This window comes from Carex rostrata, chromosome 26 (genome assembly GCF_964058835.1).
Source record: "Carex rostrata chromosome 26, lpCarRost1.2, whole genome shotgun sequence".
In the NCBI taxonomy this organism is placed as follows: Eukaryota; Viridiplantae; Streptophyta; class Magnoliopsida; order Poales; family Cyperaceae; genus Carex; species Carex rostrata.
Window position 1 is genome coordinate 6,645,831 of NC_135943.1, and position 26,720 is coordinate 6,672,550.

The window sequence follows — 26,720 nt, forward strand, 5'->3', positions numbered from 1 at the left end:
TGGATGCCCTCATCCGCATGTGACCCATAGAGATGCCACGTAGGAAGTTATGCCCTCCGTACGGTTTACACATGAACTGCATGCGACTTAGGCATCCACACACAGAAATTGCCAGATAGCAGTTACAGCTGTAATTTGCCAACCAAGGCCTATATATGCATCTGGATGCTTAGAGAACATATCTCTGGACTACCATTCATCATTCCATACTAGCGAGCATATAATATTAGGTTAGAACTAGGGTTTTCTCTCATGGAGGCTATGCAAAGGATAGATTAGTAAAATAGTGAAGTCTCCATTAGAAGAGAAGGAAGAGGCAATATCTGAAGTCGGTGTGCATGAGAGAAGAGACATCATAGGTGTTCTCCTTCCATCTCTCTCTATTGCTCCCTTTCTTTATGTCTTTTGTCTCTTTTGTTGTTGAACCTGCCATGAGTGGCTAAGCAACCCTTTTCTAGGGTAAAGACATGTAATCTTGAATTACTATGAGTTTAATCTAAGGTTTATTTATATTTGTCATTTGCTTATGACCTGAATTCTTTCTGAGATTTACTCTTTGTATTACTACTTAACTTGGTGCATATTAACTTCGGATACACATGGAGATGTACACTCCATGGTATGCATATGAGGTTGACCAATAGGAAAATGATACAATTATCTTCGATCCAAGTAGAATAGACGTAATTGTTGACCGCTTGTGATCCGAACTTCAGTTAGAAACCTATTAGGATAGAGTTTAGTAGATGAATGTCTCACTCTATAACTGATAGTGGAGGAATCTTAATTGTTACTGATATGAAAGACATATAGGAAGGACGTAGTTGTGAACTCGTACATATTCATGCTTCATTCCTTCCCTTAAATTCCCTGCTAATTTATACCCCGCTTTGTTCTTCCCTTAACATAGTACTTTATGTATATATCCTTCTTTGACCATTCTTGCATTATGAACCAGTACTTCCATCAAATTTGCTGGCACGCACATCCAAAGCTTGCTCAATCCAAAATTAAGTATCCTATTTGAGTCAACAACCTACAACCTCACTCTTCCCCTTTTCTTCCTTTCTATTCTTTACTTTCTCCTAATAACTTGTAGCTGAAGCATTAATTTACCAGTGGTTTCCACATACAGTAATCCATTATCAACTTTGTTGGAACCTTATTGTTACACCAAAGTAATTCGGCCACATAAACAGTTCAGTTCAATTCAATCTGTCACTATATTGATCTACCTATGCCAAAATGGCCATCATGCAAAATTCATCAATTCTTAGGGAGCAGACGCAATACCTGACTCCATTAGTGTATTTATGCAAAGGTTCTCTTAAAAGTGGTTGATGAACTTGTGAGACAGTGGCAAGAAAAACTTCGTGCCGATGTAGAGGTTGAAGCGTCGGCAGCCTCCTTAGTGGTAGGATAAATCCTTCCAAAGCTACAAGACTGCCCTTGTGAGATCGTGTTCACAATTTCTTAATGATCTCACCTCTCTATTCTTTAATAGGAGAGAAGTAGAGAATGCCACATAATTGACTAGATGACAGCTAGAAAATTCTTTAATTTTTCGTATATTCTTTTGTGCTTTGGGAATCAACCTATTTATAGAGATGTAGAGTCGGCATATTGCCAAACGCTAACCCTAAATAGATTTTCTAGCCACATGCCAACTTAAAAAAGGTATTTTGTGCAGCTGCATCAAAAACCGTGCAGTCACATCAAAATCCATGCAGCAACTGGAGAATCGGTTTCCGTAATTGCAAATTTCTGAATCAGTCCATCAATGATTTGATCTTTGCCTAAATTGTTATACACATTTGTGGACCACATCCTAATAAATATATTGATTGTCTATTTCCTTATTTGATAACTTTAATTGACAACCATATATGACAGTAAACAATGCATAATTAGATTGCATACATGCTCAATGTTGGCATTAAATCCAACGAAGTTGGCAATAAATCCAATGCCCGAAAAACAATTCAGAAAAGGAAGTAATGCTACAGTATCCATATGCCTCGGTCGTTGGGAGCATCATGTATGTGCAAGTGTGTACGCGTCCGGATATTGCGTTCATCACTGGCATGCTAGGGAGATACTTGTCAAATCCAGGTCCAGATCATTGGAAAGCTGCCAAGAGAGTCTTGAGGTACCTGAAGCGAACAAAAGACCATATACTCACGTATCGGAAATCGGAGAAGCTAGAGGTCATTGGCTATACCGACTCTGATTTTGGAGGATGTCAGGATAGCATGAAATCGATATCTGACTACATTTACATGTTAGTCGGAGGAGCCGTTTCATGGAAGAGTGCAAAACAATCCCTTGTTGCATCTTCCACCATGGCGGCAGAATTTGTGGCATGCTATGAGGCATCAAATCATAGTGTTTGGCTACAGAATTTTATCACTGGACTTCGAGTGGTGGATTCTATTGAGAGACCACTACAATTGTTCTGGGACAACAATTCGGCAGTGCTGTATGCAAATAACAACCGAAGTTCGTCGAAGTCTAAGTACATCGACATCAAGTTCTTAGTTGTAAAGGAAAGAGTACAGAATGGTGAATTGAAAATAGAACATGTAGGAACAGACTCTATGTTAGGAGATCCTCTTACTAAGGGATTGACACTGGCAAAATTTGTAGAGCATGTTGCTCATATGGGTGTAATCTCTATTGAGGATATTCAGTTTTAGTGGGAGTCTATGATTTATAATTTAATGTTCTATTTTTCATTGCAATTTTGGATATGTAACTTGTGACATGTAACAAGTGTTATATATATTATGAAGTTTTGACATTCTGTTTCTCGTTTATGTTTGACCTCTAATTAAGTTAATTTATGAAATTCAGTTTCAAGATTTAAGTAGGAGACCAAGTTAGAAATAGGCATGTAAGATCACAATTGCATGTAATTTCTATGCTACATATCCACATCATGATTCATGTCATTCAGCTGTATTAGTGATGTGATTATTGAGGGTTTAGTTGCGAATAAATGCGACGGATGCCACTTTAGTCCTTTGCTGATATAGTTGATGGACCGAATTGGTTTGGGAATATATATAAGAACACTTGCAAGAATAACTTTCCAAAAAGAAGTTGCTAATTACAAAGACATACCTTTCAGCTGAGGGCATTTCAAGTAGCCGAGTTCAAGTAAAAACATAATTCCTCTTTTGGACCACCAATGCACCACAGTAGAGTAAAATTCAAGAAAACTGTAGGTTTAATGGGCATTGGAGTTGTTCGATGAGCTTTATAATTTGTATGTGTTCCGCTTTGAAATTTGCAAGTGGATCGGATGATTTCGATGTCTATCGAACCTACACTGCACTAGTAAAATTTTGGATAAGTTCAACCTTAAAATGCTTCCTTATTATTATTATTATTATTATTATTATTATTATTATTATTTTTAAATAGACTATGCAACTTTCATTTAATATTCACAAAAAGACTTCACATCTGAATTTCCAACTCACAACTTCTTACGCAAATTGGTTATTTGTCATTCGACTTTTACCACAAGCGTTTAAAAGGCTACAAATTTTGAGAATCTTGTGGATCCGAGAACTATGTCTAGCCTTCCAATTTTATTTAATGTTTAGAGTAGAACCAAGGTGTTCTTAATTAAGTTTAACAAGACTCTTTGTGGATTTAACTCTAAAACTTATCGGATTGACTTGAAACGACGAATCTAAATTGTTAAAACCGATCAGCCTTATGAGTGATGCGTCTACATGCAGAAATTTTAAATTTTAGAACTAACTTAGTATAAAGTCAAAGCGGTCAAAATTAGAAGGTTTATAAATTAATTTTAAGGCATTCATATTTTGAACATTTGTTTACCACTTGATTTTATATAAAATTAATTCAAAATTTTTAAACTTTTGCATGTAGACGCATCACTCGTATGGTACGTTGGTTTCAACAATTTAAATTTGTTGTTTGAAGTTAAGTCAATAGATTTTTATTGTTTTAGAGTTAAGTTCTTGGTGAACTTAAGAACACGTACTCGAATTTTACTCTAATGGTTATAAAGAAATCTTCATCCGAATTTCAAATTCACGACTTTCCACATGTCTAGTACAATTGGGCTTGGTCGAACACCCTAATTCTACTCTAATGGTTATAAAGAAATCTTCATCTGAATTTCGAATTCACGACTTCCCACACGACTAGTACAATTTGGCTTGGTTGAACACTGATAGGGGTCAAATTTTTCATGATTTTTTCTATCACTTAGCCTATATTATTGTCATTTATTGTATTACAATTATCTATTTTCTTAAGAATCATATTACTTTTGTCATTTTACCCTAATTTTGGAGAATTGCAGATTTATATTACTTTTAGGTCTAAACCAGGGGAAAAATGAAGCATTCTGGACAACAAGTATTTGTTGTACTGGTTGGATGCAAACCGCATGCAAGTGAAGCAAGGAACTGGAGCAAGAATCTGAAGATTCTCAGTAGCACACGGATGAGCCCAACTGCACGCCCAACCGCACGCTATTGAAAGAGCCAGCTGCACAGAAATGCAACAGTTCACTGACTTTGGATCACTTTCCGAGACCTGCACATTCTGAATCTGAACTCGAAGTCTTCATGAAAGTTGTAGATCTCGTCGTTTAGTTTCCAACCCAACTTGAATCAACTCAATCGGAGCTCGGATGACAATTGTGCAGCCGAAATACTAAAAGTCGACGAGTTGGGCGGTTCAGCACATCTGTGTGCGTTTACCAGTATCCGGTAGCATGCGTTTCTCACCAGATCCGCACGGACTGCAGTTTCCAGAATGAAACAACTTGGACTCTAAGTTACTTGCTCTCCAAGTACCAATAACTCCATAACATGTCCCCCCTCTGCCCTAATACGTCCAGGAAGCCTATAAATACCAATCTCTTTGTATTAATCTCTCATCTTTCAATTTAGCAAGTTAGGGTTAGTTATAAGGCATATTGGAGCGGCACAATTCTGCCTAAGGGCAGAATTGGCCAAGGATAGAGGCAAGGCAGCAGTAAGAAGGCAGAGGAGGGTCTCAAGGTGTATTCCTCCCATCTCTCTCCCTTCTCTTTTGTTGTATCATGTCTCTTCTATCTCTTTTCATTGTGTATTTGCTCATGAGAGGCTAGATAGAACCTTTCTAGGATAAAAGCTTATAATCTTGAATTCTTATGAGTTTAATCTAGTTGTTCATTTATATTATCTTTACACTATGATCTGAATTATTACTGAGATTTTATGCCTTATGATCTTGTTTATTATGTGCTTAAAGTGACCTCGTATGTATGGAGTGTACAATCCATCTATATCTAATTGGGGTTAACCAATATCCTAAGAACATAAGTTATCCTAGGTACAAGTATAATAGACTGACCCGTTGACCGCTTGTATCCGAACCACAGTCAAGGAACCTATTGGAAAGTGGTTTAGGAGACGAATGTCGCATTTCATCACCAATAGTGGGGTAATCTTGATTATTGTTATTACCAAAGGTTAGAGAAAGGACGGACCAAGTGAACTTGACCCTTTTGTAATATTAATAATTAGGAATTATCATTGATCTTAATGCTACTGAGCCTTACAAAGTACTCGGCGGGTACTTGCTCAGTTAGGGTGCTGTGAGTTCGACCCAGAGATCAGCACTAGAATATGATTAGCAACTCTCAGATCGCATAGATACCAGTATAGGGCGTGTGCGGTTCCGACTGGAGTTGAAACCAGACCTTGTACGGTTTACCCAAAACGTGTGCGGATGGTGACAGAGCCGCATGCTATTGAGTAACTTTGCAACTGACAGGTATTAGCAATAGCATGCGGATGGTGACAGAACTGTGCGCTATTGTTATGACAACCAGAACCTAAATTAAATAAATAGGAATGATAGATAGTCTGATCCCTAGAATCCTTTATTACCTTTAATCCTTTACTCTACTATTTTGATTGATCACCTTAAACACAACATAACTCAACCAAACAACCAAACACAACCAAACAACTCTAGAATTAGTGAACAACTTAACCTTAATACACTATCCCTGTGGTTCGACACCCCAATCTATACTACATGGTAGATTCGTGCGCTTGTGAATCGACAGTAAGTAGAAATTAGAGTTATAAATATTATTAGCATTGATTTCTACCCTATCAAACACCCTAATTCTACTCTAATGGTTATAGAGAAATCTCCATTCGAATTTCGAATTCACGACCTGACCTAGTACAAGTGTACAACTATTGAAGACATTATTCCTTGAAAAAAAAAAAAAGACATTTCATTGCGTGAAAGATGATTTGAAACTTAATTCTGAAATAATTTATAAACTTTGACTCTAATATAATTTTAAAGAAAAAAAAAACTAAGAGTGTACCTTAAACTCATGCTTTGAATTAGCCTCCCAAACTTTTAGTGTTTCGTGATCTCATCACAACCAATTTTCAGTTTTGTCTGCAGGAAAATTTGCTTTTTTTTTTTTTTGTTAATTTTAAATGCATGTAATACACACTTATTAATTTGAAAATTAAAATTTCTAAAATGGAGACATCATGCTTTTTGTCTATGAACTAATTGTCTGCATTTTTTCCAACAAAAAAAAAAATTCTGCAAAAGTCCTGAAAATTTGTCTGCAAAAGTCTTTGACTTCATCAAAAAATAATATTTTTGATATTATTTTCATCAACATTTCTTTTTATATTATTATAAAAAAGAATGTTTCCGGTATATACTTGACATGTCAAAGAATCAAGTGTTAAACATTGGCCGAGAAATTTCAAAGTGTCAACAATTTTTAATATTATTGAAACTGATTCGTCAAAAATTTTGAAGATGTGGTCGTCAACATTATATCCTACTTGTCACGCAAAATCAAGATGGATCTGGAAATTAATATAAAAATCAATGTATATTATATATTATCTAGATTGAATTCTCTATAGATTCGTTTTACAAAAGATAATTCTAAAATAGATCCAACTTTATGGTGCATTCCGTCAATAATTTGAAAATTATTTTTTAAAAGGTTAAAACTTTTTTTTTTTTTAAATATGGGTTGGGGGTCAAGCCACCCAACACACTTCAAACCTCTGTGAATTAATACAGAGGATTTCTCATAAAATGTTAAAATTAAAGATATGTTTTTAATTATTTACATAGGAAGTATTAAGATTAACTCTTTTTTTTTTAATTTGTATTAAAATTACGTAAATTTCAAATTAAATCGATAACTCATCATAAGTTCACTAAAATCCTATCTTTAATATTATAAAATGTTTGATGAAATGGTAATTATCTTTTTATATTGACCAAATATTAATACACATCTATCTACAATTTTAGTTTTCTACTTCTCACAATATTCTTGAAAATATTAAATAGATGTATATAAAAGTTAAGAGTACTACAATTTATATAATATGATTTAATTAGTCAGTCACGTTGTTACATTCCGAAATTTTAAAACATGATTAAATTTCTAAATCGATCATTTGGCTTAAATAAAAAATTTTAATTAACTTAACGATCGTTCAGAAATTTTCTGACTAACTAAAATGAAACTAAAATTTCAAAATATAAATAACGTATGAAATTATGTCTATTAAAATTTAGAGATTTAAAAATGAAATAAAATATATAGCACTAGGAATAAAATTATAATCATTCGGTAAATTAGAAACTTAGAAAATCCGTTACAATTCATTTGAATTTTTAGGAAAGAAGAAATTTATTTAATTAGATTCGTGTGAATAAATAAGTAATTGAATTCCAAATAAAAATATAATTATACGAAAATATTCGTACAAATAAAATATAGAATTTATAAAGCTCGTTCATTTAGAACTTTTAGATAATTAATTGAATATACATAATTATATAAAAGGAAATCAAATTGTTCGAATCTTAAATTGAGAAATAAATACACAAATTATATGTACAAATATAGTTAAAAAAATTTATGAATTTTCGATTTGAATTTATGAAAGAAACAAAATTTAAACCAATTAAAATGAGACCATAATGAAATTCTGAATTGTTTGGACCTTTGGATTAAATCCAACACGAATCTCAAAGCAGTCCCATTTAATACCCCACTCTTCTCCCTTCTCTCTTTCTCTCCTCTCCCTCTACCCGTGATAGAACCCCCCCCAGCCCGTCCCCTTCCTCTCTTCAGCGCCAAAACCAGGGGGCTCCGCCCCCTCCCCTCTCCCGTCGTCGGTGAACCCACCAAACGGCCCCACTCTCTCCTCTCTTTCCTTCTCGGTCCGACCCACCAGACCTGCCAGAACCCCGCCCCCTCTCACTCTTTCCCGCTTCTCCTTCCCTCCCATGAAACCCTAGAAATTAGGGTTCGGCTTGGTGCTGTCCCGGTGCTCTCTTGGTGCTGTGCTGGTGTTGGTTTGGTGCTGTCTTGGTGTTGGCGTGGTGCTGTCTTGGTGCTTGCTTGGTGCCGTGCTGGTGTGGGCGTGGTGCCGTCTTGGTGCTTGCTTGGTGCCGTGCTGGTGTTGGCTTTGTGCTGTCTCAGGGCTTGACTGGTGCTGTTCTGGTGCTTGGTTGGTGCTGAGCCGTGCTAAGTGCTGGTTGTTATTGCTCCGATGTCGATTCCCCTTTCCCCTTTGCTCTCTCCATACCAGGCTAGCTCTAATCGGATAAATTATCGAGCCTCTTGTTCAATTGATTGTATTTTGTTGAGGGAATTGTAGTTAATTACACCTTTTTGCTCGGGTTGTTGATTTTCCCGGCAATTGGTGCTGACTTGAGGTTTGAGCCGCGTTGTTGATTTCTGGTGTGCCTGTTCTGATCTGACCTAGGGCTTGTTTCTGTTTTGCTGGTCTCGATGGCTTGTTTTCCTGTGTGTACTTGGTTGCCTTGTTCTGTCTTCCTATTTTGCTGTTGCTTGTTGATGCCTTGTTGAGGCTATTTTGACCTGTGCTGCGGTGTTGTTGTGCTGACTTGCGAAGTGCTGGTACCAGTGGTACCAGCCTAGTATACTACTGGTATGGTGCTGATTTTGTGTGTATACCAGCCTTTGAACTGACAGGGACCATTTTGTGAAATCTTAAAAGTTTAGGGGTTGTTATGCAAATTATCCCTAGATGGTGTAAATAATTTAAGTGAAGGGGACAAAGTGTAAATTGGTGAAATTTATATACATGGTCGGCCATATGTGAATTGAAATAATTGTAAAGAGGTTTTAAATTGAAATGTTGGTAGATAGGCTTTGAAATAGCTTGTTATGACCATATGTATGAATTTATGTGAGATTGTATAAATGTTAAGTAATAAAGAGGAATAAAAAAGATTGACACCAAAAATATATGAATTTCATTGAGGAAAGTATAAAGAAAATAATATCACTCAAGTAAGCAGATAAATCGTCGAACAATGATTTAAATTAAGTATACATGTAATATAGGCGTAGACTCGGTCGAACAAGACCTTGCGGGACACTTCGAGACGTCTGATCCTTAATTAAGCGGTACACTCATCGTAATCAGGTGCGGGATTCTTGAACTTGTTTGATACTTTATTTTCAGGAATTAAACTGTGTATTCGTTTGTCATGTTGATTATCATTGATTGCATCATTGAATTGTGTAAAGCATTTGCATAGCCCAATCAAATTAAACTCGAATTGATGTGACTTGAATGATTTGCATGCTGGTATGGTTATAGGTTGTGTTGATCTATTATGATCTGATCTTGATTGAAAGTCACCACGAACTATGTATGTGAATGGATTTACGAAGTTAAGCACTTGGATCCAATGAATTTGCAAAGTCGGGCTGTATGCTGACTTTGATTCCCAGGATCCTAATGGCCTTAGGTGAACGGCCCTCGATGTTCCCAGTACCGGATGGGACGAGGGAGGGTGATTATGTTATGATATGTGATTGGAATCGTGGGTGACATGTGTAACGTCTGTGGCTCGGTGGCATTCTCCTACGTGTTAATGCATTTGGAAGGTCAATTGAATATTACGACTATTGGAATGATTCCAAAGAGGATTTTCTTTATAAGATTTGAACCAGACCTTAATAAACTGTTAAGCCAAGCAATTGCAGATGGGTGTCAGATAAAGGGTCCAGCTTGGTTGGCCATCTGTAGGTGTCAGTAACTGTCACACCACGCAGGCACGGGTCGTAACAGTCTCCCGTCGTAAGCATACAACGCCGTGTATGCTTACAAGGCAATTAACAATTTAAACCAAACAACACGCAATTCAAAACAAGTTTCTAATATATAATCAGAGTACACAGTCTGGACCGTAAATAATACAACATAAGTATCTCATCCGGATACCAACCATGAGGCCTACCCTAAAACTATACACCAAAATATCTAGGGTCCTGAGATGGTAAGCTACTATGGCCTACTACTCGCGTGCCTCTCCGGAATCAGTCGCACCAGTACCTGTAAAATAACCGGGAGGGTGGGGGTGAGAATAAATTCCCAGTGCGAATTTGCCACAGATAGACTATTGGACTTGCAATCAAACTCCATATTCAACAATGAAACCCAAACAATAACAATGCAAACAGATATATATAATCATAAATAACAGAATGCCAATGCTCGACAACAATTTATCAACCTGAAACACAGTTTACGGAATTTCCAAGATGAATTTCAAACACAACATATATTTGGCTTAACTTGATTCATTAGGGCTTGTAGCAACTACAGATGTTCTTTCGAGCTGGACCGTTATCAAACCCACATCTGTAGGGTTACAGGCGCCTACAGATGGCCAACCAAGCTGGGCCCTTTTATCCGACACCCATCTGTAGCTGTTTGGCTTAACCATATCCTAAGGTCTGGTTACAAGTCACCTATACAGGTCAACTTGACACAAATGCAATCACACGGAATCAAAGTCAGCCATACCGCTCAACTTTGCAATTTCATTCAAATAGAATCACAATCAGCTATCAGCTTTGCACAATTCATTAAACAGGTCAACGGATAGGTCACCGTCACCTTATCCAGCCACCTAAACAGGTCGGTCTGGCAAATTCTAACAGGTCAACGCATAAGTCAGCAGCGTCACCTTAATCCAGCCACCTAAACAGGTCGGTCTGGAAAATTCTAACAGGTCAACGCATAAGTCAGCAGCGTCACCTTAATCCAGCCACCTAAACAGGTCGGTCTGGCAAATTCATAAACACAGGTCAACGGATAGGTCACCGTCACCTTATCCAGCCACCTAAACAGGTCGGCCTGGCAGATTCATTCACATCAAGAACAAGTAATAGAACTAATCGAATAATAACCATACCAACATGCCAAGTAATCTTAACCGAACAATTCAATCATTCTCATTTATGCAAGAATAAATATGCAGCATGAATTTCTAAAATATGCAACAAGTAATCATTCAACATGACAAACGAATAAACATTTTAATTCCTGAAAATAAAGTATCAAACAAGTCCAAGAATCCCGCACCTTAGTATGACGAGCGTACCGCTTAATTTAAGGATCGGACGTCTCGTATTGCCTCGCTAAGTCTTGCTCAACCGAGCCTACACCTATATTATACATATACTTGGTTTAATTTGGATTCAGTGGTCCATACGTTTACTTAGGGTTTGTACAGTCCTAAATCAATTCTTATGTCTTAGTATCGATTCTTTTCGGTTCCTTCTTTCTTATTAAAAATCTCATAGAACGGTGCACAATTGCATCTAGGCCCTCTAGCCATATACCCTTTCACTTTGGTAACCATCAATCATCGTTTCACTACTTTGGTTCTCGGATCAATTCGATTTACCGTTTGGTTAACCCTAATTTGGTCAAAACCTCAAATCAGTCGTTAAATGTTCTAAAAATTCACGATCAGGAAGCAACCCTACCGATTACAAGTCTAATTGGTTGGGTTAAGCAAATCAAATCACGATTATGCCAACTTTCATTTTTGACACGAAACCCTAGAAATCAGATTTCACAAATCGGAAGAAATCGGGAAAAAGATTGACAAACAAACTAGTAAGGAGTGTAGAGGAACTAGTCCTCGAGTAATTCGAACACAAATCTCGAGTTTAAAACGAGAATCTGAGAAATCGAGAAAATTCGAGGTTTCGAAAGAAAGAAGGAGAGAAAGAAATACCAAATAGGAGAGTTCGGAGAGATCCTCGGCAGCTTACTCGGTTCCGATTTTGATTTCTCGCAACAATCGGAGGTTTGAAAGGAACGGAAAGTTCTCACGTTCTTTCTCTTCTATTTGGGGCGAAAATCACAAGAAATGGGGAATGGTGAAGAGAGAGGGAGAGAGAGAGAGAGAAGCTTTGATTTGGGTTTTAGGGTTAAAAATACCCTGAATGCGGATGCACCCATCCGCACTGCGGGTGGCTTGACCCGCACTCAACACTTAGTCGGTTTCCAGAAAATGAGCTTTAACACAGAAGTCATCCGCAGTGCGGGTCACCCATCCGCACTCGGGACTTAGGCAAATTTCAAAAAAAGTCCGAGCCTATTGCGGATGAAATCCACCCGCAGTGCGGGTCAACCCATCCGCACTCGGGACTTAGCCAATTTTTCAGGAAATTCAGCTCAATATAGGAATTTATGAGTGCGGCTGGACCCATCCGCAGTGCGGGTCACTCACCCGCACTCAGCACTTAGTAAATTTTGACCAACACAGCATGAGTGCGGATGCACCCACCCGCAGTGCGGGTCAATCCCATCCGCACTCAGCCTATAAAGTTTCAAAATCTCGAAATTTCGACGCGGTTTCGATTCACACTTAACTTACTTATTTAGGGGAACCTTAATTAAGGTTTAAACTTCTATTTTGTTAACATGATTTATCGATTCCTTCTTTTAAATCATTTGAATTAAATTGTAAAAATTTTGTAACGTAACATTTCTCCCCCCCTTAAAATAGAGTTCAGTCCTCTGAACTAAATTGTGTACCTTAGTCGTTGAATAGTTCTGGGTACTTCTCACGAATGGTTTCCTCATGTTCCCACGTTGCTTCCTTCGTCGAATGGCGTCCCCATTTGACCAGGACAAGCTTAATCGTCTTGCTCCGAAGTTGCTGTTCTTTTCGGTCCAATATCTGCATTGGCTCTTCTTGATAGGACAAGTCACCTTGGACATGCAAGTCGGAGTGATCAATGCAGTGGGATGGATCTCGTACGTACCGGCGTAATTGTGACACATGAAACACCTGATGAACCCGGTCCAATGCTGGTGGCAATGCAAGCTCATATGCCACCGGTCCCATTCGTCTCAAAATCTGAAACGGTCCAATATATCTAGGACTCAACTTGCCTGATACGCCAAATCGGTGCACACCCCTGACGGGTGAAACTCGAAGCCACACGTGGTCCCCTTCTTGAAACTCCAACGGTCTTCGATGCACATCTGCATATTTCTTTTGTCGCTATTGGGCCGACTTAAGCCGACTCAAAACGACTTTCGTCTTTTCGGCAATCTCTTCTAACATCTGAGGCCCGGTAGGTGAATACGTACCTGCGGGTCCCCACCACAGCGGTGTGCGACACTGCTGTCCTGTAAGTGCCTCTTGTGGTGACATTCCGATGCTCGAATGGTAGCTACTGTTGTACGCAAACTCTACCAAGTACAAATGGTTGATCCAAGATTCTCGAAAACTTAAAGCACAGGATCGAAGCATGTCCTCCAATGTTTGTATGGTTCGTTCAGATTGACCGTCGGTTTGCGGATGATGGGCTGTACTGAATCTCAGTTTCGTGCCCATGGCTTCTTGAAAGCTTCCCCAAAAGTGAGATGTAAATCGAGTGTCTCGGTCGGAGACAATGTGCCGCGAACATCCATGGTATTTAAATTGGTATTGCAAGAACAGATCAGCCAACTCTCTTCCGGATGTCTCGATCCGAAGTGGAATGAAGTGTGCAATCTTCGTAAGCCTATCCACTATCACCCATATGGCATCGTATCGCCCAACGGTTCTCGGAAATCCAGTCACGAAGTCCATAGTGATCAACTCAAATTTTCTCATGGGTATCTCCAAAGGTCTTAGTAATCCCGCCTTCTTCCGTCTATCTGCTTTGACTTGCTGACAGACCTGACATTTCTCCACATAGTTTTGCACGTTCCTTTTCATCTTTGGCCACCAGAAATATCGCTTTAAATCTTGGTACATCTTGACTTCACCAGGGTGAATGGTATACCCCGAGTCGTGTGCTTCTGACAGAATCAGATTCTTCAGTTCTGAGTCATTCGGAACGCATATGCGGTCATAGAACCGCAGAATGCCATCTTCGTGGAGTCGGAATGGCGAGTCTGCATTTGACTCGAAATGTTGTCGGAATTTCTGGCACTTTGGGTCCTCTTGTTGTGCTGCTCGAATCTGCTCGTGTAACTCTGGTCGAACCTCGACCGCGGCCAAGATAATCGAGGCAACTGTAGATGTACCTGCACTATTGCTATCTCCAATCAATCGAGATGAGGTTTCCAATGCAAACTCACGGGATGCACCTACGTGCAGATTCATTCTTCTCATTTCCTCGAGAAGATGTGTCTCGCTGGTGATAATCGATGCCAGATTGATCTTACTCTTCCTGCTCAACGCATCAGCTACCACGTTTGCCTTTCCTGCACGATACTGGATATCCAGATCGTAGTCCTTCATCAGCTCCAACCACCTCCTCTGCCTCAAATTCAACTCCCGTTGAGTGAAGATATACTTCAAACTTTGGTGATCCGTAAAGATACGGCACCTTACTCCATACAGGTAATGCCGCCAAATCTTTAAAGCGAAGATCACTGTAGCTAGCTCCAGATCATGGGTCGGATAATTATGTTCGTGTGATCGTAACTGCCGAGAAGCATATGCTATAACATGGTCCTTCTGCATCAGTACACATCCCAAACCAAATCCGGATGCGTCGGTGTAGACGGTATACTCCTCGTCGGTGATGGGCATGGCAAGAACCGGTGCAGTTACCAACCGATTCTTCAACTCCTCAAAGCTTTGATCTTGAGTGGCACCCCACTCGAACTTCACACCTTTATGCAAAAGCTTCGTAAGGGGAGCAGCTAACTGTGAGAATCCAAGTACGAACCTTCTATAATAACCTGCTAGCCCCAGAAAACTACGAATCTCCGTAACTGTTTCTGGCCTCTTCCAATCGGTCACCGCCCGAATCTTTTCTGAATCCACTGCCAACCCTTCACCTGATATCACGTGACCAAGGAAGGCCACTTTCTCAAGCCAGAACTCACACTTCGAAAACTTTGCGAATAGTTGATGATCTCTCAATCTCTGCAACACTATCCGCAGATGTACCTCATGCTCCTCACGTGACCTTGAATATACCAGGATGTCATCGATGAACACCACCACAGTTGAATCTAGCAGGTCATGAAACACTCGCTGCATCATATCCATAAATGCAGCCGGAGCGTTCGTTAGCCCGAATGGCATAACTAGATATTCATAGTGCCCATAGCGCGTTCGGAAGGCTGTCTTTTCCACATCAGTCGGACGTATTCTCAGCTGGTGGTACCCCGTTCTCAAGTCTATCTTGGAGTAGATCGAAGATCCTTGCAGCTGATCAAACAAGTCGTCGATTCGGGGTAACAGGTATCTATTCTTGACGGTCACCTTGTTCAGTTCGCGGTAGTCGATACATAACCGCAAGGTACCATCCTTCTTCTTCACAAACAGCACCGGAGCACCCCATGGAGATGTGCTCGGTCTAATAAACCCGCTTTCCAGCATCTCTTCTAATTGGGCCTTGAGTTCCTTCAATTCTGCAGGAGCCATACGATACAGACTCTTTGAAATTGGTGTCGTACCCGGTACCACTTCTATGCCAAACTCCACTTCTCGTTCCAGTGGTAATCCGACTATTTCCTCCGGAAACACATCCACGAACTCCGACACCACTGGAATCGTATTCATCTCAGGAACTTTCGTATTAGTGTACACTATTGCTGCCAGATATGCAGTTAACCCTGAATCGATCAGATGCCTAACTTCCATAGCCGAGATGCATGATATCAACCCTCCAACTTTTCTACAGTTCAGCATGCACGACATACCACCTTTTGCGGTCACAAAACAAATCCTGCGGTGCGGACAGTCGATTGTCGCGGCATGTCTTGTTAACCAATCCATCCCCAATAGAACGTCGTAACCCGTGATCTCCATAACCAACAGGTCTATCTCGAGATCCCTTCCATCAATTCTGACTTTTCGGTTTCGGCATATGGTTATTTTTCGGTCAGTCGAACCGAAAGGGGTTTGGACACTCAGGACTTGGTTATTGGTTTCAGTTGACCAGTTATACCTTTCTACCCAAGCCTTCGATACAATGGAATGGCTACACCCAGTATCTATCAAACAATAGGCACTCTCATCCGAGATAGAAAGTATACCTGTCATCACATCAGCTCGAGAATCAGACGGTTGCAAGCCTTCACCTTCCTCCAGAGTCCTCGTTGCGTCATATGCAACCTCTGCTATACCGAGTGCATGGGCAGCCACTCGACCTCCAATCCTGCCTCCGCTGGTCTGAGAAACACCTCGACCACGGAATGGTGGTCTACCAGCTCCACGTCCCATGGGCCCTCTGCCACCGTCGTCCCTCTGGAACCTTAGTGCCGCATTCGGACAATCTCTGGCCCAATGCCCCATACTGCCGCAGGTGTAACATGCTTGGTTGCGGCGTCTGCACTCGATCTCAGAGTGTGCCTGATCGCATGAACGGCACCACACTGAAACAAAACCCGGCCGGAGTACCGGTGCTGCTATCTGCCTCGGAGGGGGTCTAGGTGCGCCAAACTGTCTCAGGGGTGGTCTAGCTGTCGACGGTCCTCCCCTTGACCTAAACGATCAGTTTTGATCCTCCCTCTGCTTCACATTCCTCTCTGTCATCTCCGACCTCCTTCTCTTGCTGTGCAACTCCACTTGCTCAGCGTGATCCATCATGGCCTGCAGCTCAGTAGCCATAGGGGTATCCACAATCATCGATATCCCTCCATCCAGTCCATCCAGGTACTGCCTATGGTATCTCACCACATCAGTCTGCACATCAGTCGCGTACCTAGACAAGGCAAGGAACTCATTGTTATAGTCCGCCACTGCTCGCCCACTCTGCTTCAAGTCTAGGAATTTCCTCCGCAGCGCCTCTCGCTGGATGTTACTCAGAAACCGTCGAGTGAACTGTAAGTCGAACCACTCCCACGGAATCTTGGCCTCCTCCCCGACATAACTACGTCGGGCTCCATCCCACCAGAACCTCGCACCCTCCTCTAACCGCTGCTCTACCAGCTCCACCATATCTTGTTCTGGTGCTCTACACAGAACTAGCTTCGCACTCATGCTCGCGAGCCATTCTTCCGCAGCGGCATACTCGCCAGTGCCATTAAACCGAGGTGGATTAAGGTGCATGAAGGAGTCGTACAACCTCCTAAAATCTTCCGGACCTCCTCGGGGAGCCTCCGGTGCCACCTCACGTCTCTCTGCTTGGCGGCCTCTCTCGTAGGCCGCAATCAATCTATCGTCTAGATCTCGGTCCCGGTTCTGCGCACATCCAGGTCCAAGATCAACTCTCTGGACCTCAGGCCCTGCAGATCCGGCCTCGCTCGCATGACCGATCGGCTCGTTCAGTGGATCCTGAATGGGATCACGATTCCTGATTCTAGGTCGTCCCCTACTGCGACGTCCTTCCATAACTTAAATAAGAAGAAACAATTTATTAAGTTTGCATACACTTATCTCATATAACAAAACCAGTCGTTAGCCGTAACGATCCCAAGTATAACGTACCCCACTCACGTATCCTATCAGTCTGGTTAGGGTTTAAACCTTGAGCTCTGATACCACCGAAGAGAGCTGTCACACCCCGCAGCCACGGGTCGTAACAGTCTCCCGCCGTAAGCATACAACGCCGTGTATGCTTACAAGGCAATTAACAATTTAAACCAAACAACACGCAATTCAAAACAAGTTTCTAATATATAATCAGAGTACACAGTCTGGACCGTAAATAATACAACATAAGTATCTCATCCGGATACCAACCATGAGGCCTACCCTAAAACTATACACCAAAATATCTAGGGTCCTGAGATGGTAAGCTACTATGGCCTACTACTCGCGTGCCTCTCCGGAATCAGTCGCACCAGTACCTGTAAAATAACCGGGAGGGTGGGGGTGAGAATAAATTCCCAGTGCGAATTTGCCACAGATAGACTATTGGACTTGCAATCAAACTCCATATTCAACAATGAAACCCAAACAATAACAATGCAAACAGATATATATAATCATAAATAACAGAATGCCAATGCTCGACAACAATTTATCAACCTGAAACACAGTTTACGGAATTTCCAAGATGAATTTCAAACACAACATATATTTGGCTTAACTTGATTCATTAGGGCTTGTAGCAACTACAGATGTTCTTTCGAGCTGGACCGTTATCAAACCCACATCTGTAGGGTTACAGGCGCCTACAGATGGCCAACCAAGCTGGGCCCTTTTATCCGACACCCATCTGTAGCTGTTTGGCTTAACCATATCCTAAGGTCTGGTTACAAGTCACCTATACAGGTCAACTTGACACAAATGCAATCACACGGAATCAAAGTCAGCCATACCGCTCAACTTTGCAATTTCATTCAAATAAAATCACAATCAGCTATCAGCTTTGCACAATTCATTAAACAGGTCAACGGATAGGTCACCGTCACCTTATCCAGCCACCTAAACAGGTCGGTCTGGCAAATTCTAACATGTCAACGCATAAGTCAGCAGCGTCACCTTAATCCAGCCACCTAAACAGGTCGGTCTGGAAAATTCTAACAGGTCAACGCATAAGTTAGCAGCGTCACCTTAATCCAGCCACCTAAACAGGTCGGTCTGGCAAATTCATAAACACAGGTCAACGGATAGGTCACCGTCACCTTATCCAGCCACCTAAACAGGTCGGCCTGGCAGATTCATTCACATCAAGAACAAGTAATAGAACTAATCGAATAATAACCATACCAACATGCCAAGTAATCTTAACCGAACAATTCAATCATTCTCATTTATGCAAGAATCAATATACAGCATGAATTCCCAAAATATGCAACAAGTAATCATTCAACATGACAAACGAATAAACAGTTTAATTCCTGAAAATAAAGTATCAAACAAGTCCAAGAATCCCGCACCTTAGTATGACGAGCGTACCGGTTAATTTAAGGATCGGACGTCTCGTATTGCCTCGCTAAGTCTTGCTCAACTGAGCCTACACCTATATTATACGTATACTTGGTTTAATTTGGATTCAGTGGTCCATACGTTTACTTAGGGTTTGTACAGTCCTAAATCAATTCTTATGTCTTAGTATCGATTCTTTTCGGTTCCTTCTTTCTTATTAAAAATCTCATAGAACGGTGCACAATTGCATCTAGGCCCTCTAGCCATATACCCTTTCACTTTGGTAACCATCAATCACCGTTTCACTACTTTGGTTCTCGGATCAATTCGATTTACCGTTTGGTTAACCCTAATTTGGTCAAAACCTCAAATCAGTCGTTAAATGTTCTAAAAATTCACGATCAGGAAGCAACCCTACCGATTACAAGTCTAATTGGTTGGGTTAAGCAAATCAAATCACGATTATGCCAACTTTCATTTTTGGCACGAAACCCTAGAAATCAGATTTCACAAATCGGAAGAAATCGGGAAAAAAATTGACAAACAAACTAGTAAGGAGTGTAGAGGAACTAGTCCTCGAGTAATTCGAACACAAATCTCGAGTTTAAAACGAGAATCTGAGAAATCGAGAAAATTCGAGGTTTCGAAAGAAAGAAGGAGAGAAAGAAATACCAAATAGGAGAGTTCGGAGAGATCCTCGGCAGCTTACTCGGTTCCGATTTTGATTTCTCGCAACAATCGGAGGTTTGAAAGGAACGGAAAGTTCTCACGTTCTTTCTCTTCTATTTGGGGCGAAAATCACAAGAAATGGGGAATGGTGAAGAGAGAGAGAGAGAGAGAGAAGCTTTGATTTGGGTTTTAGGGTTAAAAATACCCTGAATGCGGATGCACCCATCCGCACTGCGGGTGGCTTGACCCGCACTCAACACTTAGTCGGTTTCCAGAAAATGAGCTTTAACACAGAAGTCATCCGCAGTGCGGGTCACCCATCCGCACTCGGGACTTAGGCAAATTTCAAAAAAAGTCCGAGCCTATTGCGGATGAAATCCACCCGCAGTGCGGGTCAACCCATCCGCACTCGGGACTTAGCCAATTTTTCAGGAAATTCAGCTCAATATAGGAATTTATGAGTGCGGCTGGACCCATCCGCAGTGCGGGTCACTCACCCGCACTCAGCACTTAGTAAATTTTAACCAACACAGAATTGCATGAGTGCGGATGCACCCACCCGCAGTGCGGGTCAATCCCATCCGCACTCAGCCTATAAAGTTTCAAAATCTCGAAATTTCGACGCGGTTTCGATTCACACTTAACTTACTTATTTAGGGGAACCTTAATTAAGGTTTAAACTTCTATTTTGTTAACATGATTTATCGATTCCTTCTTTTAAATCATTTGAATTAAATTGTAAAATTTTTGTAACGTAACAGTAACCCTACAGATGTGGGTTTGATGAAGGGTCCAGCTCGAAAGAACATCTGAAATTGCTACAAGCCCTAATGAATCGAGTTAAGCCAAATATATGTTGTGTTTGAAATTCATCTTGGAAATTCCGTGAACTGTGTTTTAGGTTGATTAATTGTTGTCGAGCATTGACATACTGTTATTTATGATTATATATATCTGTTTGCATTGTTATTGTTTGGGTTTCATTTTTGAATATGGAGTTTGATTGCAAGTCCAATAATCTAAACTATGACAAATTTCGCACTGAGAATTTATTCTCACCCGTACCTTTTGGGTTATTTTCAGGTTTATTACACGGATACAGCAGATGAGGATATTGATAATGCATATAAAAGATCCACTGCCTTGCGTATATATATATGTCTTAATAAACATACGCGGCAGGCTGTCAGACCCGAGATTTGGAGTGTGACACACGTCCTTTAACACAGCGATACAAATTAAATTAAACCAAAATTTGAAAAAAATAATTGTTATAACATAGACCATTTTCTTCTTTAAATCCTCCAAAATATTCTAGGAAGAATCATGCTATATGTTACAACTATTTTTTATTTGTTAATTAGTTCTACATGCTAAAGTTGATGTGACATCAAAGGATTGATCACTTTATAATTTATATTATCCATTTATACCACAAAACCGCATTTATTATGCGGCAAAAGAGTTTGGAACTAAAAGAACTTTAAAATACAATTGGAAACCCTTTAGTGCCACATTTCAAAGATCCTTTCTTTTTCTCACAAAGTAGTGATTTTTGTTTGGACCTAATTTATCCACGAGACATTCACATAAAAAAGCTCAAAACTTAAATATATTCAATATTACTGTGCATTTTTTGTGATTTTAGGTGATCTCTAAGTCAATCTGCGGCCCTCCATAAATGAGCCGCAGATTTTGCTGTTTGCCCGGATAAATATGGAAATTCTCAAAATCTAGAGTGTTTTGGTTTATCTTTTTTTTTTTTGTGCTACAAATAAAAATTTCGGTGAAAAAAGGAATGACAGCAAAATTCAAATACATATTAGAGTTTTTTAGAACATACATATAAAATTAAGAAGAAATTATTATACAGATATCAAGGACTAAATAGAAATTAAGTTAATTTTACTTTGTAAACTTATACACTCGTGTAATAAAAAATTATGAGAACCAATATGAATATTTAGAAAGCAATTTCAATAAAATATTTTTAAATTAGAAATTGTGCTACATCCTAAACATTGATAAATGGATGTCATATTTGCTTCACCTGCATAAGAACTATATAAAGAGGGATAATAAAATAAAACAGAAAATATAAAGGGAGAGAAAAAGACGATTTTGAGCGTGGAAAGATAGTACTTACTTTTGACTGAAAACTTTTTTTCCCATGATTTTATCTGATTTTTGTTTTCATAGGTTTTTTCAGTTGTTTTGCAGACTGCCAAACATATAAAGATGGATAATAAAATACCAAAAAAAAAAAAGATGATTTTGAGCGTGGAAAAATAGTACTTACTTTTGACTGAAAATATTTTTTTTCCCATGGTTTTATCTGATTTTTGTTTTCATATGTATTTTCAGTTGTTTTATAGACGGCCAAACATATAAAAGGGATAAAATACAAACGGAAAATACAAAGGGCGAGAAAAAAAAAACAAAGATGATTTTGAGCGTAGAAAAAATTTCAATGGTTTTCTATGATTTTTGTTTCCATAGGTTTTGTCAGTTGTTTTATAGACTGCCAAACATGTTATAAAACATATTTTTACACATTTGAACACGTCCTTTATTTCTTTAGTCGAGATAATTAGTAATATTATTAATGCCAATCGTTAATTTGATATACCGCATGAATTTACACAATCGTAAATTTCATTCAGAGGTAACGTTTATTTTTTTATATAAAAAAGATACTTGATTTTTCTTATATAAATGTACAATACTCGGAAAAATAGCTGATCTTTTGGATGGATATAATTTAAATTATTAGAGTCAAATATAAATGAGATCAATCATATTAAAATTTCTTGTGTAATTAAATGGGATAAATTTTACAATACTTATAGCATATTATTCAAAACTATATAGAAAATAAGATACAAATAAAAAGAAAAAAAAGTTGAAAAAAAAATGAGGAATTGATCCTATTATTTCTACATAACTCCACCATTGTTGTTAATTAAACTAACATGCAGACTAAAAAAAAAAAAAAAACTAATAATCATAATACAAAACTTTCCAAAAAGGATGCTTGTGGAATTTATAAATTTGAAAAGCTTAAACAGCAATTTTTTTTAAAACAACAGTATTAACCTCCTTTCCTTTTCGCAAGTAGTTTACTAAAATCATAATCGTTTACAATAGTGCTCTTTTAGAAAATAAAAAGATACCATTTTATGATAACTAAAAGTATTTCAATAATATCTTTGATATGAAAGATCACAGTTTAGAACTCAACATCAATAAAAATATATAAATTTTTGTAAATTTATATTAAAATTCAACATCAACAAAAAGGAAGAGTTAGGTTTTATTTTTATAAAAAAAAATTATAAAAATAAAACCGAACTCCTCCTTTTACTTGAAATAAAAAGGCAGAGAATATAGAGTATAAACTAGAGTAGAACAATTCTCTTTTTTGCTACCTCTTCCTTTCTGTAATTGGCATCTTTGCTCCCACAAGTTTGGGCAAAAAAAAAGTGCGGCTGATGAGTTCTGATTTGGCTAGATATCCTTACAATGATTTCCGAATCTCTGTGCGTTGGGAATTATTCTTTGGGTCTATCCTCCAGTCAAGTAATATGCCAAAGAGTAGGGATGCAAACGGATCGGATAATATCCGACCGTATCTGTGCATCCGTATCCGAAAATTAGATACGGATATCCGATATCTGAATATCCGTACGGATATAAATATAATTTTGAATTTTAATTATCCGTATCTGAATAATAGACATATACCATGTACTTTCTCATGATAAGTTATAAAAATGTTTATATATATATATATATATATAGAGAGAGATGCTAATATGCTTTCGGTAGCATATGGACCGAAGTCCTACCGGTCCAACTTCAATTTTTCCAAATCCAAACGGTCGATCTGAACCGTTCATCTTGTTCTCCATATTAATATGTGCTTGGAGACCAAATTTTACATTTTTCTGAATTTTTTTACTATTTATTAAGTATTTTACAAAATTGTTGATCCAACGGTGACTCAACAAAACAGTAAAATCAGCAGCCACCGTTGGATCAACAATTTTGTAAAATACTTAATAAATAGTACAAAAATTCAGAAAAATGTAAAATTTGGTCTCCAAGCACATATTAATATGGAGAACAAGATGAACGGTCCAGATCGACCGTATGAATTTTGAAAAATCAAATTTGGACCGGTAGCACTTCGGTCCATATGCTACCGAAAGCATATTAGCCACTCTCTCTCTCTCTCTCTCTATATATATAGAGGTAGGCTAATATACAATCAATTGTTCCTGAGGTCCCGTACAACCAAGTCATTTTCCGATTTTTAAAGTCCAAATGATCGATTCAAACCATTCATCTTGTTCTCCATATTAATATGTGCTTGGAGACCAAATTTTACATTTTTCTGAATTTTTTTACTATTTATTAAGCCACTTTGAAAACCGCTGATCCAACGGTGGCTTAACAAAACAGTAAAACCAGAAGCTACCGTTGGATCAACGATTTTCAAAGTGGCTTAATAAATAGTAAAACAATTCAGAAAAATGTAATATTTGGTCTCCAAGCACATATTAATATAGAGAACAAGATGAATGGTTTGGATCGATCATTTGGACTTTAAAAATCGAAAAAGAGAAATAGAACACTACCACATTAAATGGTAATAATGGCATGTTTCAATTTTGGCGATTTTTTGTTTTTCCAATTTTAGTTGCTAATTTCATTCCAATACGCCTTTTACTATGAAGTCCTAATTTTTTTTTTAACAAGTTTTCAGCTACAGAGTATGGAGATATTTGATCAAGTTATCCAATAAAAATGTATAATTTAGAGAATTTTAGTAATTTAATATTTTTAAATAATTAGGTGATATATGTTAATGACCATAGAAGTGTTTTCCTCATAGAAATGACAGTGCAGTACTGCAGTTTATGAATATTGTAAATACTAAATTTTAAAGAGTAATTTTGCAAATGAAAAAAGTAGATTTCATATGGAGTTCAGTCATGCTATAAAATAGCCCATAAAAATTTACACAAAAAATTGCGGCCCAAAAGCCCAACTTCTAAGGTGCAGTTTCATTCAACAGCACTGATAAATTTAGGAAGAATTTACGGTGTGCCCATGTAAACTTTAAATAGTTAATATTCTCATAAAAATATTATAATATTGAATTTCTCCATAAAAACGAACATTGTTTCACTTAACATATTATTAGTTATCTTAAAAATTAAATTGACAAATATATCCTTTCAGTCTGCTCTTCTTCTTTATCTCTTTTAAAAATTAAATTGACAAATTTCATACTGTCAAGTATGACATATAACTATAGAACAACAAAAATATTAGTATGAGATACATGTTGATGTCTTAATTGTGTTGGACTGTTTCACGGTGAACCATGTAGAAGCTTGTGCGTGGTGTACCATGCTCCGGGTTCAGTCGACATGAGGGGTCATTTGCGCTGAGTTAATCGCGCAGCGATATATCCCTTCTTCCGGGTGATATTGGCGTGCTATGAGCCAAGCCGCTGATGACTTGGCTTGCGCAGTTCTGGAGGGATGCATCGAGTCTATGGGGATTGAAGGGGTCGAGCAGTGCTAGGGTGCTGGGTTTTAACTCAGCCCGTCTTTTAATTGAGTCCGGTTTACCATGAACCTTTTCTCTGACCATCTTGGTTCACCAATCATAGCTTAGTGAATCGTGTCCAGCCATCCTGGGATTTTAGCGAAATTTCCTTTGTTTCACTGCCTTGTAGGTCCACGGTGTCAGGTCTTTGTTTGGACGCTCCAACTTGTACAAAGGTTGGCCAGTGTAATTGCTATGGGAACCCAGAGCCACGTGCCAACAATCAGAGCTTGCCATTTCGTTTAATTTCAAAATTCCACAAGTCTTCAACCATTTTGAGTTAGGAAATGCATGACATATCAAAATTTATGGTTATTTGAGTAGATTTTAACCATGGACTTCATTTTGTGATATTTGGCTCCCATCTTTTGGTTTGACATATTAATTGGCCTATTTTGGTTTAATTGAATGTCATTTTATCCAAATAATCAATTTCCAACTTTTTAGTGTTAAACAACATCATCAAGCGTGCACCACAACCTAACAAAATGAGCATCTGAGATCTCCAAAATTAACACTCAATGAAACAATTAATGGAAAAAACACAATTCATACACTGTTCATACTGCGTTTGTCCAATGTTGTATTCTTTAATATGCATCTTTGAGCCTAATTTGATACTTTTATCATTTAGTTTACAAAAAACAACATTTATTTAATCCTCATACAAACCTTATATTGGTTAATTAGTATTTCTCTCTAATATCTAAGGTTAGGGACAATTTCAAAATTCAAGTCCTTGATTCAATGATCAATAAATGATAAAACATAAGATACAATAGTCAAACTATTGACTTCTAGGTCACAACACTAACACATAATTGGGAGGAATGTCATTTCATTGTGCAGAAATGAGTAGTACTAGGACATGCGATTTCTGAAGAAGGTTCATAAGTGTTTAGGATGGTCCCATAATTCACATTCTAGGAGCACTACGAGAAGCATGTTATTTTCAAAAGGCTAGATTGAACTTGTTAGGCATTGTTTAGTCTAGAATACGCAAAACCTAATCTACCAATTACATTTGTGATAGAGTATTTCAAATTGTCACATATACAGTAAACGAGATTTTATTTATGCTTGAAACTATACCATAGGAGAGATGTGTTTTTGTTGTGATATAGAAAAAAGTTAGTAGATAAACAAATGTGGAAGAAAAAAAACTATCAGAGTACATGCACAATATATCTATTTGTGCTTCTTTTTATATAATATTCATTTGTTTTTTGTATACATAATTTTTTTTTTGTAGTACATATTACATAATCGATCAACAAAATTTATCA

The 26,720-nt window shown here is 38.4% G+C and overlaps 1 pseudogene; it reads left to right on the forward strand.

The window, feature by feature from the left end:
* Positions 1-1,997: 1,997 nt before the first annotated feature.
* On the forward strand, positions 1,998-2,696 carry LOC144544278 (secreted RxLR effector protein 161 pseudogene; annotated as a pseudogene).
* Positions 2,697-26,720: the final 24,024 nt, after the last annotated feature.